Below are 16,665 nucleotides of genomic sequence, written 5' to 3' on the forward strand. Positions count from 1 at the left end.
CAGTCAGACTTCTGAGACATCACACAACAGGTCAACACTGCTACGCAGAAGGAACTAAGTGTTCATTGCTTTACCACTGGCACTGCAGAGATCTGGAAATGTTCCTGGCCCAGAACAGATTCTTGGGAAAGCAGGGACACTGACCAGCCAGCCAGCCAGCCAGAGCGTGGTGCTAGCCCAGTGCAGAGAATAATCTCCACTCTCCACGCGTCAGCTGACTCATGCCAGGAGGACACTTGCTATGGTGCCTTAGGATATCTGTCATCGCTAAGGAGACTCCTGGACAGCCCGGAGATTTGCAAATAGCCAGGATGACCCTAGGGGTCCTGAGTGTCATATTGCAGGATCCTGGGGACAGAGGGGATTTCCTGGGGGACGCTGAGTTCTCCAGTTGTCTCCCTCTGGTGCCAGTTCAGAATTCCTTCTGCTCGCTCAGCCGGGAACCCTGACGTAGCGAGCTGCACGTTTCAATCACTTTAATTCCATATTGATTATTTAAAAGCGGGCCCTTTCTTTACGGCGTCACAGCTGAGCAGGAATTGACTGTGTGGGAGGAAGCGCTCCGTGCAAAGCAGCACTAATAAGGCATCGTCTCAGGAAATGTGCCTGGGCAGCAAGAAGCCAGCTGGGGGCTCCCGCAGCTCTCCCAGATCTGCCAGGAACCGACGCAGAATTGCAAGCTTCCCACATCAGTGTCCTCTCTCTCTCTCTCCCTCTCTCTCTCTCTTTCTGTACTTCATTGCTGGTGTGCTCTCATGATTACAGAGCAACAGGAAAATATTTGCATAGCAAACAGCCATGATTCCCTGGTACATCCATGAGAGCGAGAAGGAGCCCAACACTCCGTTGCTGATGCACTGTGCCAAGCCATCGGGAGTGTGCCAGGTCCTTGGTATGCTTGCTAAACTCACGGTGAAAACAGTCCTAATGATGATGGCCTTATATTGACCGCTTACTGGAAGGCAGGCATTGCGCTAAACACTTAGCGTGTCATCCTCACAACTTTATTAGCACTGATTTGTAGATAAGAAAACTAGGGTACAGGGAAGCGAAGGGACTTTCCAAGCTCATGCATCTCCTAAGTAGAAGGGCAGACTGAAGGGGACTGCCGCCCAGAGAGAGAGAAACTTTCCATCTGTTTGTTCACTCCTCGAATGGCCACGATGGCCAGGGCAAAGCCAGGCTAAAGCCAGGAGATAGAAATTTGATCCCGGTTTCCCACGTAGGTGGTGACGAAACCAACAAGTTGAGCCATCCCTGCTGCTTGGATTAGCGAGAGGCTGGAATTGGGAGTCAGAGCTGGGGATTGGACTGAAGTGCTCCAGGGTGGGATGAGGGTGCTTTGATCACTAGGCTGAATGTGCACCTCTGTTATATTTTAATACTGTCGATACCAGCAGGTCTGGTTGTCCTGCGGCCCGTGAGAGGTTGGCACACCATTATACTGTCTGAGCCACAGAATCACTGTAGTATCTTGGATTTCTCTGCCCTCCATTGAGAATGAGAGGGTACAGCAAAAGGCTCATAGAAAATGGAATTAACCTAAGTTCATTTTGGTGCAAAAAAGTTTTGGAATTCATGCATATGTGGAATCTTTATGAGAAAACTATGCATGTATTTTAATTTTTTCCCACCCAAACAAACCCATCTTTTCATCCATTTTTCTACTGACCTTTTTTTTTGGTAACTTTATTTATTTATTTATATAAAGAGAACAGATTTCATACTTCCCATTTTAAGAACAAAACAGTGCTTCCTACCCTGTGTCTCTCCATCCCATCCTTCCTTCTCCTTTTCTTATTTACGTTTTAATTTCTGAGATAACATGCTTTCAATTTACTTGATAATTACAGTAAACAAAGAATTCAACAAGTAGAAAGACAACTGTTCCTCAGAGGTATAGACAAAGGCTATAACAATAATCAAGTCTCAAAATGTCAATTTCACTCAAATACATTACTTTTTTGTACTCTATTAGCTAGCACATATCACTGAAAACATATGATATTCATATCATATTCCTCTTTTTGGGATTGGCTTATTTCACTAAGTATAATGGTCTCCAATTGCATTCATTTTGTTGCAAAAGACAGGATTTCATTCCTTTTTATGGATGTGTAGTAATCCATTATATATATTATATATATATATATTCACATTTTCTTTGTCTAGTCATGAGTGGATGGACATCTGGGTTGAATCCAGATCTTAGTTATTGTGAGTTGAGCTGCGATAAACTTGGGGGTACAGATCACTCTCTCTCTCTTTCATATGCTGATTTCACTTCCTTTGGGTAAACTCCCAGGAGCAGGATGGCTGGGTCACACAGCAGATCAATTTTCAGCTTTCTAAGGAATCTCCATGGCGTCTTCCATGAATGTTTTGCCGTACTGTGTACTGCTGGAGACTCTGCCAGCTGCTGTCCGTCCGTTCCAGGCAATTTGATTGTATCAATTAATTTACTCAGGAAGTGTGTGTCGTTTTTGGCAGGTGAAGGAAGTGAGATGGGGAGAAGTGAAATCATTGGCTTACATTGGCCCAGGTCGGGCAGGATTGGACCTCCAGCAGTCGGGCTTCTGGGTGGGTGGCAACCCCTGCACCTTGGCCGCACCGCCGGATTTGTGGTATGAGCTATTCTTGCATATGGAAGACATGGTGACGTTACAGAAGCCTCTGTGAGAGGCGCCCCCTGTCATCCTGCTGGTTGTAAGAGCAAGTGGAGGCCAGAGAAGAGGAAGGAAGAGGCCCCAGAATCCTGGCCAGGAAGGGGAACATTGGGCTGGAAACTCGTGGGGACCAGAGTTGCAAAACGCCATCTTCCACAGAGTGCCGTTCCTCCTCGCAGCCCACGCTCCGAGAGAAAGTTCCATCTCATTAGCCAAATTAAAACTCACTCCTGAACTCGGGAGAGCTGTGTGATAGACTTCAGGCAAATTGTAATTTTATTTATAGCTCCCTGTCTTCCCGAAACTTAAACAGCAATATGTTATTTGGCTTATAAAAAAAATAAAAATAAAATAAAATAAAATGACACCTCGAGCAGTGCTGGAACTAATTAGGGAGACTTCGCCACTGCTGTTAATTTGAGACGTGGAAAGTCGCTCCTGCAGCCGCGTGTCCCAGCCCGCGGAGGGCAGGCTCACGGAGCCACTGAGCTCTGACTGCACGGGGAGTCAGACAATTATTCTGACAGGTTGAGTGCGCTCCGCAAAGTGCCATTATAATAAAATCCTTCAATTGCCTGGTTGAGGGGGTGGGCTGCAGCCACCAGGGGAGGGGTGGTGGTGCCAGTGAGCTCTCCATGAGCCTGGCAGCAGGCGGTATCTCCCCTTAGGCATCGCCAGGTGTCCAGTGGGTGGTGCAGATTGGGGCCATGAAGGCGGGGCTGGACAGGCAGCAAGCCAGGGTCACATTTGTTGGAACTCACTTGGACTTTTTTTTTCTCTCCTGACAGTGTCAGTGTTACTTTTTAAATGTGAAATTAATTGACATATACACATGACTTGCCAAGATACAAGAGTACTTTCAAAAGTTCATGGAAGAGAAAAATGGAATTCAAAGATGATGAATTTGTTCTGGGACCAGCTGTGGTGGTGCAGCGGGTTAAGCCCTAACTTGTGATATCAGCTTCCTGTATGAGAGCCCTGGTTAGAATCCCAGCTGCTCTGTTTCCAATCCAACACCCTGCCGTGTGCCTGGGAAAGCAGTGGAAGATGGCACAGGTGCTTGGGCCCCAGCACCCATGTGGGAGACCCAGAAGAAGCTCCTGGCTCCTGGCTTTGGATTGGCCCAGCTCTGGTCATTGTGGCCATTTGGGGAGTGAACCAGCAAGTGGAAGATCTGTTTGTCTCTCTCTTTCTCTCTCTCTCTCTCTGTGTGTCCCTCCCCCTAACCCCGAAACCCTGCATTTCAAATAAATAAATCTCTTTAAAAGAAGACAAATTTGTTGCGGTACAAAAAAATAGTTTAAATCAGTGCACAGTTTTCTCTGCCATTTGCAGTTTTTCATGAACTTTTTGAAGCTCTCCCCCCATGCATGGATTTCACAATTTTTGCATGAAAACAAACTTTTCTTTTAATTCCATTTTCCATCAACATTTTGTACAAAAATTAGAGTTTCCATGTTCCCTTCACCAAGTTTCCCCTAAAGGTCCCCTAATAAAGAATCATGGTAGGTGTTTTTAAAAGATGTAACTAATTAACTAATTGAGTGAGAGAGAGAGAGAGAGAGAATCTTCCATCTATAGATTCTCCCCCACAAATAGCCACAAAAACCTGATCTGTGCCAGACCAAAGCCAGGAGCCAGGAACCCCACTGTGGTCTTCCACCTGGGTGACAGGGGCCCGAGTATCTGGCCCATCTTCTGCTGGCTTCCCAGGTCCGTTAGCAAGGAGCTGAAATGAAGCAACTGAGTCTTGAACCAGTGCTCTGATACAGGAAACTGGCATCGCAATCAACGACGTCACAGCCTTTGCTTTGACGTCAGCCCTCTTTTTCCAGGCATTCCTCTGGGTGTCAAGGGCACATCCACCAACAAAAATCAGAGGCAAAGAGCAGGAATTTAGCCAAGCAATTATGACACCCAGTGCCCTATGGGAGAACCTGAGTTCGATTTTTGGCTCTGGTTTCTAATTCCAGCTTCCAGTTAATGCAGACCTTAGATGACAGCAGGTGATGCTGTAATGACTTGTTCCCTGCCACACTTTCAGGAAGCCTGGATTGATCTCCTGGCTTCCACTTTTGACCCAATCCCCTCTGCCATTGGGCGCATTGGAGAAGTGAACCAGCAGATGGCAGCTCTCTGTCCACCAGTCTCTCTGCTCCTGAAATAAATTAGTAAAGAAAATAAGAATGAAAACAAAAACAGGTGGGATCTCTGGTCCCAGGGAGCACAGAGTCACCTATGCCAGTGGTCATGAGTTGTGGCCACATTGCAGCTACATATCTGAAATGCTATGGAGTTCCATGTTGATGACTGGAAACCATTGCAGCCAACCCTAGCTACTAATTAGATGTGAGACTATGTGTGAGGATCACTCCGATAATTCTGGTCTATAGAGGGAGGGCAAGCAATGCTAGGAAAGTGAGTGGGAGCTGGGGCATTAACGTCTGCAATCCAACACCCCACCTTTGGATCCCCACTTGCATGTGGTTTGGGGGGAGTCACTCAACTTCAATAGCAGAAAATGGGGAGGATGTCTTTTTCCTTTAGCTTGATGGGAAGAGGGTGGGTGTAATAAAATTTTCTGAAAATGAGTCCTTGGAAGTGTGTGGTGGGGAGAGTTAATAAATGGTGGTGTATGGATTTGTTTCTGGACCATTGTGGTGGCACCCCATGGTGGTGGGTGCACCTGATCATCTGGTCCTTTGTGGTGGTATCCCAATGCGTCCACGCTTGTTCACCTGGATTCTTCCACACTCAGCAGCCAGAGGGAGCCTGTTGAAAATGTTTGGTCGTTTAGGTCCCTCTTCTGTTCCTCAACAGCAGCTCTCTCTTGCTCAGGTTGCAGGAAACTGATCTTGCTTCTTGCTGCTCTGCAGACTTCTCCCCCAACCCCACTAGCTCTCTGGGGTCCTCCTGGAACCTGTCTCCCACCTCCAGGCTCAAGGGCTTTTCTCTCTTGTTCTGTCTGCCTGGAAACCTTGGTCCCTAGGCTTTTGCCAAAATGACTACCTCACTTTGTTCATTCCTAGCCTGCACTGTCACTCACGGAGGAAGGTTCTCCTGACCATCTGATCAAAGCACAAACACTTTTTCCTTCATTTTTCTCCCAAGCACTTTCCCCAACTTGGCCAGTTAGGCAGTTGACTATTTTCTTTCTCCGCCTCTATCCTTGATGCCTAACACACTGCTTGGCTTAGAGGAGGCATTTAAATAATATTTGCAGAGTGAAATTCTGTCTGAATCCTTCCCTCCCTCTTTTTCTCCATCCCTTACTTCCTATAGTTCCCTTTATGGCCAGCATTTTGCTCCCGACATTCAGAGAAGGGACCCTTCTGAATACTATGGTTTGGGTCTTACTTTTCTCCAGCAGAGCCTCTTGGCTTCGCTGGAGTGAAATGCCGGAGCATGGCAGGTGCAGGTTGCCTGCTGTGTTTCCTGCAGAAGCAAACACCTCCCAGCTCAGCCCTGCCCTTGTTTTCTCTGAAGCTGGGTCTGAATGGACAGATATGCACCCACGGAGGCCACCGGCTCACTCACTCCAAGATCCAACTTCACCTGTCACTGTCTTCTTGAACTCTGCCAAGAATCTCAAACTGGGCAAAGAATTCCGATCAGCCACCTGCTTACTCTTCCCTTCTTCCTTTCCCTCGTGCTGTCCAGGAGAGGGAAGGGCAAAGGAAATGGTGCAGGGCTGGGGGAAGACGCAGCAGGCAAGGCTGACTTCAGCTCATCTTTTACATAATGACATTGACGCGGGGCTCTGCCTGGAGAACCCGTGTCATCCCTCTAGCCTGGGGCTCCAGCTGTGAGAGCCATGGAAGAGGAGTGTGCCCGTCTGGTGGCTCCTACGGCCAACTTGTCCAATTCATCAGATGGCTCCAGAAGACCTGCTCTGAGCAGAAATGAGAGAGGAAGCCAGGACACGACAGAACAAGACCAGAGCTGCCCGACAAGGTGGCAACTAGAGCATCCACCCGCCTGACTTCATCAATAATAATTATGACCTCCACTTATTGAACAGTAGACATACCCCAGATACCTTAAGAACACACACTGCCCCTACAATCCCTACAGGCATCCAGTGAGAGATTAAAATCTTCTGCCTCCCAGATGAGGAAAGAGAGAATCAGAGACTTGCCCGTGGTCTGAGATTCAAATAATTTGAATGCAAACATGCATGAATATACCATGATGCACAATGCAAAGGTTGCAAAATGGTGGCCATAGGCAAGTTTTATTGCACTTGCAAACTCATGTGTGCCTTTAAATTGAATTAGTTGGCCAACATTTAAAACTGGAGTGATTTCATAAAGTGATAGTTCCTTCTTTATAGCGTTTTACTTTTCAACAATGTCAGACTCCCAGGAAATTGTGAAAGCATGCAAGAAGCTTTTTCTACGCTCGACTCTTGTGTCCTTCAAAGCCATGGTATATCACCAAAAACAAGAAAGTGACATGGGACAATCCTCTTAACGAAACTACAGAACTTACCGCATTTCTACCTGCACTCATTAGTTTAATCAGGTTGATTTTAAATTAAAATCCTGGAATTGAGTATTTATTAAAAAAAAAAAAAAAGCCATATCTGACAACACTAGGTGTCGATGGGGAAAGATGAGTCGAAATTGAGTGCAAGTGGTTTCCTCTTAGAGGCCCCTGAGCTTTCTTTTTGCCCCCGTCCCTGGTTGGTTAACCTTCTCTGTTTACAGTACCTGCCTGGCCTCTCCAGACTCTTCTGTTTGCGGCTCTGCTCTATTGCTTCAAATGCGGGAGCAAAGCAGAGAGTGTGAGCAAAGAAATCCGTTGTGTGATGCCCCGCCCTGCAGACACGTTGACAAGCTGAGCAGAGCTGGTTAATCTGGTGGCAAAGGGCTTTATCTCATTCTGCAGGGCATCAGAGCAGAGGTGAGGACCAGTGGCAGGAGCCAAGGGTTGCTAGCCTCTGAGTCCATCCTTAGGAAGCGCTTCGGGTACCAGGAGCCGAGTGGAGAACTTGGGCTGCTTTAGGAGGCAGTGAGATGCTGGTCACAGAGGCTTTCAGAGAGGCGGGGTGGTCACCTGTAGTCACAACAGGAGAAGAGGTGTCTGTTTTAAGAGGGAGACATGATGAAATTGTTCTGAAGACGATTTTAATGCTGAGACTCTTGGGTTCTTTTAAAAAATGTGCACTTTGCTGGGCTGGGGCTTACGCCAGGAGCTGGGAGGCCAGTCCAGGTGCTGCACCCACATTTTAACACTGTGGTGAAGATGCCACCCACATAGGTGGCAGGGACTCAGTTCCTGGAGCCATCAATGAATCTCCCCAAGGTCTGCACTAACAGGAAGCTATAATCAGGAGCAGAACCAAGGCTTGTACCCAGGCACTCTGATGTGGGATGTGCGTGTTCCAACTAACATCTTACATGCTACGCCCAATACCTACCTATGCTGCTTGAGTTCTGATTTTATAGCTAGAAGACTGGAAGTTGAAGTATGGTGTAATGGTGGTGGTGGTGGTGGTAGTGTGTGTGTGTGAATATGCGCATACATATGCACACATAGTACATACTAGCTCTTTCTAGCCTAACAGTATTCTGGGCTACAAACTCTTTTAAGTCTATTTAACAGAAAATGGAACCTTTCAGAGAGAGCGACTAATTTGTCCAACTCAGCGAGTGAGTACCTGAGACCGAATTCAAACTTCAGAGCACCTGCTGTTTCTGGTTACCACACCGCCTCCCGAGCAGAGGCACCCTTTTGATGGAGCTGGCTTTCCACATCCGCTGGAAATGGATTAGGCTGCTCATTCAGAACTTCTGCAGCCACAGTGCCGACTGTGCTGTTTTACAAGAACAAGCCTGGGCACCGTTATACAAGAACCACCAGGAGTGTTGCTTAAAATCAAATAACCTCAGGCCCCACCGCTGGAGGTTTTGATTCAGACAACTTCTGAACAGGAGCCTGGGAATGTGCACCTTGAACAAGTCCCTCAGGTCATTCTGATGTTCAGCTAGAGTGGAAACTGCTGTCTGTACCAGCGCTGAAATTCAACACGATGGCCCGTGGCAATTTTTTTTTTCCTTTGTGCGTGCTTTTCTTATTTCGTTTACTTATAAGCAGACAGATGGCTATGGTGCACCTGTTAGGTGTCACCGTCTCAAGGAATTCATCAAGGAGCAAAATGGACCAAATAAATAGCTCTAAATACAACTCCTGTCCACAAGAAGCTTATATCCTATGGAGTGTGGCTTTACTTATGTTCAATTAGGTTGTATATTCCACGGTTGAAAAGGGAACTTCTGCATGTTATAAAGAAATGGAAGGGTTAAACAGGAAATCTCAAAAGTCAGTAACAAGTAATGGTCATTGGGAGCTAGAAGGGGGATGGAGGGGAAGTGATTGCCAAAGGGCTTGGGGTTTCTTTGTAGGGTGATGAAAATGGTCTGGAATTAGACAAGTGAGCATTGTTGTTGAACCTGATTGTAGCCAAAAACCATCAAATTTTTTACTCTATAAGGGTGCATTTTAAGGTATGTGAATTGCATCTGTAAAAAATAAAAGAAATAGGGATAAGTGTTTGGCACTGTGGTTACGACGCAACTTAGGACATCTGCATCCCGTATCAGAAGGCCTGGGTTCAAGTTCAAGCTCTGCTTCTGATCCCAGCATCCTTCCCGTGCGCAAGGTAGGAGGCAGCAGGCGATGATTCAAAGAGTTGGACTCCTGCCACCCACCGGGGAGACCCAGATCGAGTTCCTGGCTTCTGGCTTCTGTCTTGTGTAGCTCCGGCTGTTGTGGGCATTTGGGGAGTGAACCAGCAGATGAGAACTCTCTCTCTCTCTCTACCTCTCTCTCTCTCTCTCTGTCTCCTCTGTCTCTCTGCCTTTCAAACATACAAAAAATTTAGAAAGTAAAAATAAATTAATAAAATAGCAATTTATGAAGAAATATATGGGGAAACCAGATCAATAACATATTACTACTGGGAGTATCAATGGTGACAACACTCTGGACAGTGTTGGAAGCACTTTTCAAAGCTACAGATGGTGACCTCATGTGAGCCATTCATTACACACTTGGCTGTTCATCCCAGAAAAAGGAAGGTGAATTTTCCCTCAGGAACGTGAACACAAATATTCACAGCAGCTTTACTAATAATAACCCCAAACTAGAAACTTTTCAATTATCCTTTAATGAGTAAATTGTTCAACAGAATGGTACATCCATCCCATGGAACACAGCTCACCAATTAAAGTAAAAAAAGTCAATGCATTTAATGACTTGGAAAGACTTCATGCAAAGTATGCTATGTTTTTGAATGTTTCAAAAAATTCCATTTCTGTAATATTTACAAAATAAATGAAGTACAGAAATGGTTAATGTAGGGGTAAGGGACAGGTATGGCTGTAAAGGGAGTTCCCAAGGTGCCATTGAGTACTTTGATTGCAGTAGAGGTTACACAAAGGTACAAATATGACACAGTCATGAAAAACTACACACGTGACCTCTACCCCACAAGTGCATGTATCACTGGTGGATTCTGAACCATGCATGGGGAGGTCCCTGGATTGTTCCAATGTGATTACCTTGGCTTTGGTATTGCATTACAGTTGTAAAAAATGTCAACATAGTGATAAACCGGGGAACAATGTATAGAACGTACCAGTACATTTGTTGAATCTAGAAGATGAAAGTATGGTTATCTCCTTAGCATTATACCTATGAAATACTTGAAATTTGTCCTCTTTGTGTTAGTAAAAATTGAAAAAAATCTAAAACTGTGTAAAGGTAAAAAGTTAAAAGAAAATGGCTAGTGATATCTCTTCTTCATTTAGGCAACAAATTAAGGACCAAATCAGGGTGTTTGGGATTTTGGTCTCTGTATAAAATAAACAGAAAATCTTACCCATGAACTTGCTGTGTGTACCATCCTATCTCTGAAAGGGGACACAGACACCAACAACATCACTTTAACCCTAGGAATAGGAACAGAATGGACGGGCAACAGAGGGGAACAGACCATTTTTATTATATTTCCTTCTGTGTCTTTTGAAGTTTGAAACACATGCATGCTTCACTAACTAACCAATCAATAAATTAATCTAAAACTAATCTAATCAGTGGTTTGCCACTTCTGGCAAGGTGGAGTGGATGTACGTTTTCCTCTCCTCCCACTAAGCATGGCTAACATCCCCTAGGCATTGCATATAAACAAACAAAAAATCTCTGAAAGGCAGAGAGTCTGGGATCTCCAAACCGGAAGCAGGTTACCTTCAAGTGATAACTGCTGTACTGTAACCAAACACCACAGAACAAACTGTGATCCATTCCCATTTCCATCAGCAAAGATTGCGTTGAGAGCTACCCATGCCCCTGCTGGGGCGGCATCGGTGGAGACCATGTGGGGAACCTGCATGCCCTCTTCCACGCAGTGGAACGAGGTGACCATGGCCTCCTTCCTGGGCTGGTGTTGGAGCAGAACAAATGGACAGCTGCAACTCTCACCACGGCTCAGCAGTCATGAGGCTGCTCTCTCTCTGGGGTCTGTGGAGACCCACTGGGGAGCAGAAATGTGGCTCCCAGCCAGGGCAGGATCAGAAGATACAATGTGGGAATCATGAACTCCCCTTCCCGCCTGGGAACTCCTTCCCTACTGGGTGCCAATGACAGTCAAGCGGAAAACTGGAATTTCACATGCATGTAGCACTGAGGAGGTAGTGGTGCCTCCCTCCATGCCCCATCGGAGCGGTGGTAAGCAGTCCTGCTGAAACACAAGATTTCAATAAGACTCAAGTCCTAACATAATATCCAGCTGTCAATCAAATATTCTGGTTCCATGAACTGGGAATATCCCAAGTTGAATGAAAGAAAAAAAAAGGCCATCAGTAGATTCCAGCATGAAGATGACAGATGTGGTAGAATTGTATGACAAGCAGTTTAAAGCAGCTGTCAGAAAAATTCTTCAGTGAGGAATTATGGACACAGTTATAACAACTGAAAAAAATAGGCTGAGAAAAGTGATAGAAATTCTCAGCAAATAAATATAAGACATAAAGAAGAACCTACTGAAATTTCAGAATCAATAATTACAAAAGCTCACGTACAAACTCAATGGATAGGTTCAACAGCCTAATGAAGAAACTAAAGGAAAGGGTCAGTGAACTTAAAATATGAATTATTTGAACTGAAACACAGCTGTTATACTTGAGGAATCGGTCAGAGAGAATAAGAAAAAGGGAGTAGGAATCATACAAAAAAAAAACCTCCAAGATAGAATGACTGAAAATTCCCCCAATTTAGAAAAAGACATAAACTTGCAGATTCAATAAGCTGACTAAATTGCAAACAAGATAAAGTCAGAAAAATCTATGATAAAGCATATCATAGTCAAACTCTAAAAATTAAAGAAAAAAAATGCCTTTGAAGTGGCCAGTGAGGAACTATACTTACTTCTAGAGAGCACAGAATCAGAATAATGATAGATTTCTTAGCAGAAACCACGTACACCAGGAGGAAGCAGTGCAATGTTTTGTAAAAGTGCTGAAAGAAAGGAACCAGCAACCGAAAGTTGTACATACAGAGAAAAATTTCATCAGGAATGAAGGAGGAATCAAGACATTCAGATGAAGAGAGACCAGGAGTTTTTGGCAAGGATACACCCTGAAAGGCTAATGGGAGTTCTCTAAATAGGAGGAAATAATAAAAGAAGAATCCTCGGAATACCATGAAGGAAAAAAAATAAATAAATAAAGCAAAAATAGGCATAAATACTATAGACTGTTTTCCCTCCTTGAGTTTTCAAAAATATGTTTGTTGGTTGAGAAAAATCACAATACTATTTGATATAACCTTCAGTGCATGCAGAAATCACATTTAAGACAATTACATTATAAATGGTGAAGGGTAGAAGAAGCTAAAATTTCTGTACTTTAATTGAACTGGTAAACTGTTGATACAAATAGATCATAATAAGTCATGTATATATAATGTAAAAACCTATACACTCAAAGACACTAGGTAAATCAAAATAGAATTATAGAATTAATTCAACATAAAATGAGGCAGGAAAAGAAGAGAAACTAAAAACAAAGGGAACAAATGGAAAACAAAGCTTAAAATGGCACGCTTAAGATTTAGCATATCAGTAATTATATTAAACATAAATGTTCCAAGTATGCTAATTAAAAGATAGATATTGACACAATAGATTTTTATAAAAAGATTGATCTACTTATTTTTGAAAGTCAGAGTTAGAGAGAGAGGGACACACACACACACACAGAGAGAGAGAGAGAGCCTCCATCTGCCAGCCAGTTCACTCTCCAGATGGCTACAATGGCTGGTGCTGGACCAAGCCAAAGCCAGGAGCTAGGAGTTTCTTCCAGGATTCAAACATGGGTGAAAGAGACCCAAGCTCTTGGGCCATCTTCCACTGCTTTTCCTAGCCCATTAACAGGGAGCTGGATCTGAGATGGAGCAGCCAGGACACGCACCAGCGCCCACATGGGATGCTAGTATCATAGGCAACGGCTTTACCCACAATGCTGGCCTCTCCAATGAATTTTTCAAAGGACCAAACTATATACTGTATGTAAAAAATTCACTTCAATATACAGGAAGATTTAAAGTCAAGGGATAGATGAGGGTAAACCAATGCAAAAATTAAGCAAAAGGAAGCAGTGATAACTAAATATCATAAATATTCAGATCAATGGAATTATCCGTAAAAGAGAGGCCATTCTATGATGAGAAAAGATTAACTCACAAGATTAATACAATAACCCTGCAGGTGTACACACAAAACAGAAGTGCTGAAAAACACATGAAGCCAAACAGATAGTAAATAAGCATTGCAAGGCTGCGATTAATACTAACATCAACAGCCTTCTGTTCCTAATTGTTAGTGCAACTAGACATCAGATCAGCAAGGATACAGGAGATACACCCAAGGATACAGGAGATACACCCAAGGTTAGACCCAAGAGGGTGACGATAGGCCATTACAGAGCAGAACAAAACCAGAAGCTATTCTTCTCGAGTACTCATGGATACTGCAAGGTGGATCAAGTCCTGGGCTATGAAATAAGCCTTCTCAAATGTCAAAGAATTTCAACCATGCACAGCGTGTTCTGTGACCACGATGGAACACAACTAGAATCCAATAAAGGAAAGATAACAGAAAAATGTCCAAATGCTTGGAAATAGAGCATTACACCACAAAGTGCTCCATGGGTGAAAAAAAAATCTGAAGGGAACTTTTGAAATAACATTTTATTGAAAGAAAATGAAAGCACAAAATATCAGCATTTATAGACACAGTGACAGCACTGAGAGAAATTTAAGACATTTGTATAATTGGAAAAGAATAGTCTCAAAATGCAGATTTAACCTCTCATCTTGAGAAACTAGAACAGAAGAGAAAAATAAGACAAGGCACAAAAATGGAAGGGCATGATAAAGATATGGTAGAAATTAATGGAACCGAAAATAGAAAAATAATAGAGAAAATCAACGACACAAAGAACTGTTTTTTTGTTTTTTTTTTTTTTTGTTTTTTTTTTGTTTTTTGTTTTTTGGGAATATGACAAATCCCTTGTGAGACTGATAAAGAAACATAAGAGCTTGATAAAGAAAAATAAGAGAAGATGCAAATTAAGAATATCAGAAACGGGCCGGCACCGCGGCTCACTAGGCTAATCCTCCGCCTAGCGGCGCCGGCACACCGGGTTCTAGTCCCGGTTGGGGCGCCGGATTCTGTCCCGGTTGCCCCTCTTCCAGGCCAGCTCTCTGCTGTGGCCAGGGAGTGCAGTGGAGGACGGCCCAGGTGCTTGGGCCCTGCACCCCATGGGAGACCAGGAAAAGCACCTGGCTCCTGGCTCCTGCCATCGGATCAGTGCGGTGCGCTGGCCGCAGCGCGCCGGCCGCGGCGGCCATTGGAGGGTGAACCAACGGCAAAGGAAGACCTTTCTCTCTGTCTCTCTCTCTCACTGTCCACTCTGCCTGTCAAAAAAAAAAAAAAAATATCAGAAACGGAATAGGAGACATATTGACAGATGCTGCAGTCTTCAGACAGATAACAAAGGGAATCTAAAGCAACTCTACCTTCATAAATTTGATAAGTTGGAAGAAATGGATCAATTTCTCAAAAAGCTGAAAACACCATAAAATACATAGTAGTTAATATGAGTAGCACTAAAACTATTAAGGAAATTGAATTCGTAGTTTAAAACTTTCCAGAAATGTAATCTCCAATCCCTGGTGGTTTGACTACAGAATTCTACATGTTGACAGAAGGAGCACCAACTCAGTGCAATCTCTCCAGACAATAGAAGAGGGCAGAATATTTTCAAACTTGTTCTCTGATGTCCACATAGTTCTCCTGCAAAATTCACACAAAAACAGGAAAGCTAATAAATTCTACAGAGGAGTATGCCTCACAAATATTGATTTAAAATTTTTAAATAATCATAAGCTAAAATCAGCAATATATTTGTATAGATATACAATTATTTTCATTAAGAATTTTTTATTTCAGCGAGAGAAGACTAGGTCATGTTTTTTAAAAAAATCAGTGTAATTCATCATATTAATGCACTACAGAGGAAAAAAAACCTGTTGTCACATTAATTGACACAGAAATATTCAACAAAATTTGATACTTATTCATTATAAAATTATAAAGGTTCCTTCAAAAATAGAAATGATGATAGCTTCTTCAACTTGATTGATATCATTTATAAAAATTCTGATTAATATTGTATTTAACAGTGGAAGCCTATATAGTTTTCTCCTGATAATAAAAACAACATAAAGATGTCTCTCTCTCCATTCAACATTCAAGATGGTGCTAGAAGTTCTAACCAGGACAACAGACAACAAAACAACAGCAAAGTATCAGTCGGATCAGAAGAGAAGAAATCAAACTGATCTTATTTGTAGATAAAATGATTGTTTATACAGAAAACTTCCAGGAATCTGTACAAATTTTAAAAATTAAAGTGAGTTCAGCAAGGTAGCAGGGTAAAAAATCAACTATATTTGTATTTAAATATGCAGTGACCATATGTAGATAATTCATGATGTTGAATACTTCAGTATAAACCTGACAATAACGTGCACAGGACTTATACGCTGAAAAATATAAAACACTAATGAGAGGAGACCCAAATAGATGGAGAGAGAATCTGTGCCTTTGTATTGGAAGACACAGTGTAATAAAGATTGCAATTCTCCCCAAGTTCATATATTGGCTTAATGCAATTTCTTTTTTTTTTTTTTTAAGATTTATGTATTTATCTGAGTTACACAGAGAGAGAAGGAGATGCAGATAGAGAAAGAGAATGAGAGAGAGAGAGAGAGAGAGAGAGAGAGAGGCCTTCCATCTGTTGATTCACTCCCCAATTGGACGCAACGGCCGGAGCTGCGCCAATCCAAAGCCAGGAGCCAGGAGCTTCCTCCAGGTCTCCCATGTGGTTGCAGGGGCCCAAGCACTTGGGCCATCTTCTACTGCTCTCCCAGGCCATAGCAGAGAGCTGGATCAGAAGTGGAGCAGCCTGGTCTCGAACTGGTGTCCATATGGGATGCCGGTACTGCAGGCTTTACCTGCTATGCCACAGCGCCGGCCCCAGCTTAATGCAATTTCTATCAAAATCCCAGTAAGATATTTAGGACATATAGAAAGAATTTTATAAAATTTATGTCAAAAGAACTGTAATTGCTAAAATAATTCCAAGAAGGAAGGGAAAAAATGAAAGGAATCATTCAACCCAGCTACAGAATTGATTGCACAAGAGTATAATAATCAAGGCCTTATGATGCTGGCCATGGAACAGAAACTTACTCAATGGAAGAAAAAAAGAGGACCCAGAAATAGCCTCACACAAGTATATCTGCTGATTTTTGATGAAGTTGCAGAAGTCACTCCATGGAAGAAGAGTCCATTCATCAAAGGGTTCTAGAACAACCAGATATCCACAGGTCAAAAAAATGCAGACTTTGATTTCACCTTTTACCTCAAGCA

The sequence above is a fragment of the Oryctolagus cuniculus genome, chromosome 19 (genome assembly GCF_051225735.1).
Source record: "Oryctolagus cuniculus isolate XC-2025 breed Fujian yellow rabbit chromosome 19, ASM5122573v1, whole genome shotgun sequence".
Taxonomy (NCBI): Eukaryota; Metazoa; Chordata; class Mammalia; order Lagomorpha; family Leporidae; genus Oryctolagus; species Oryctolagus cuniculus.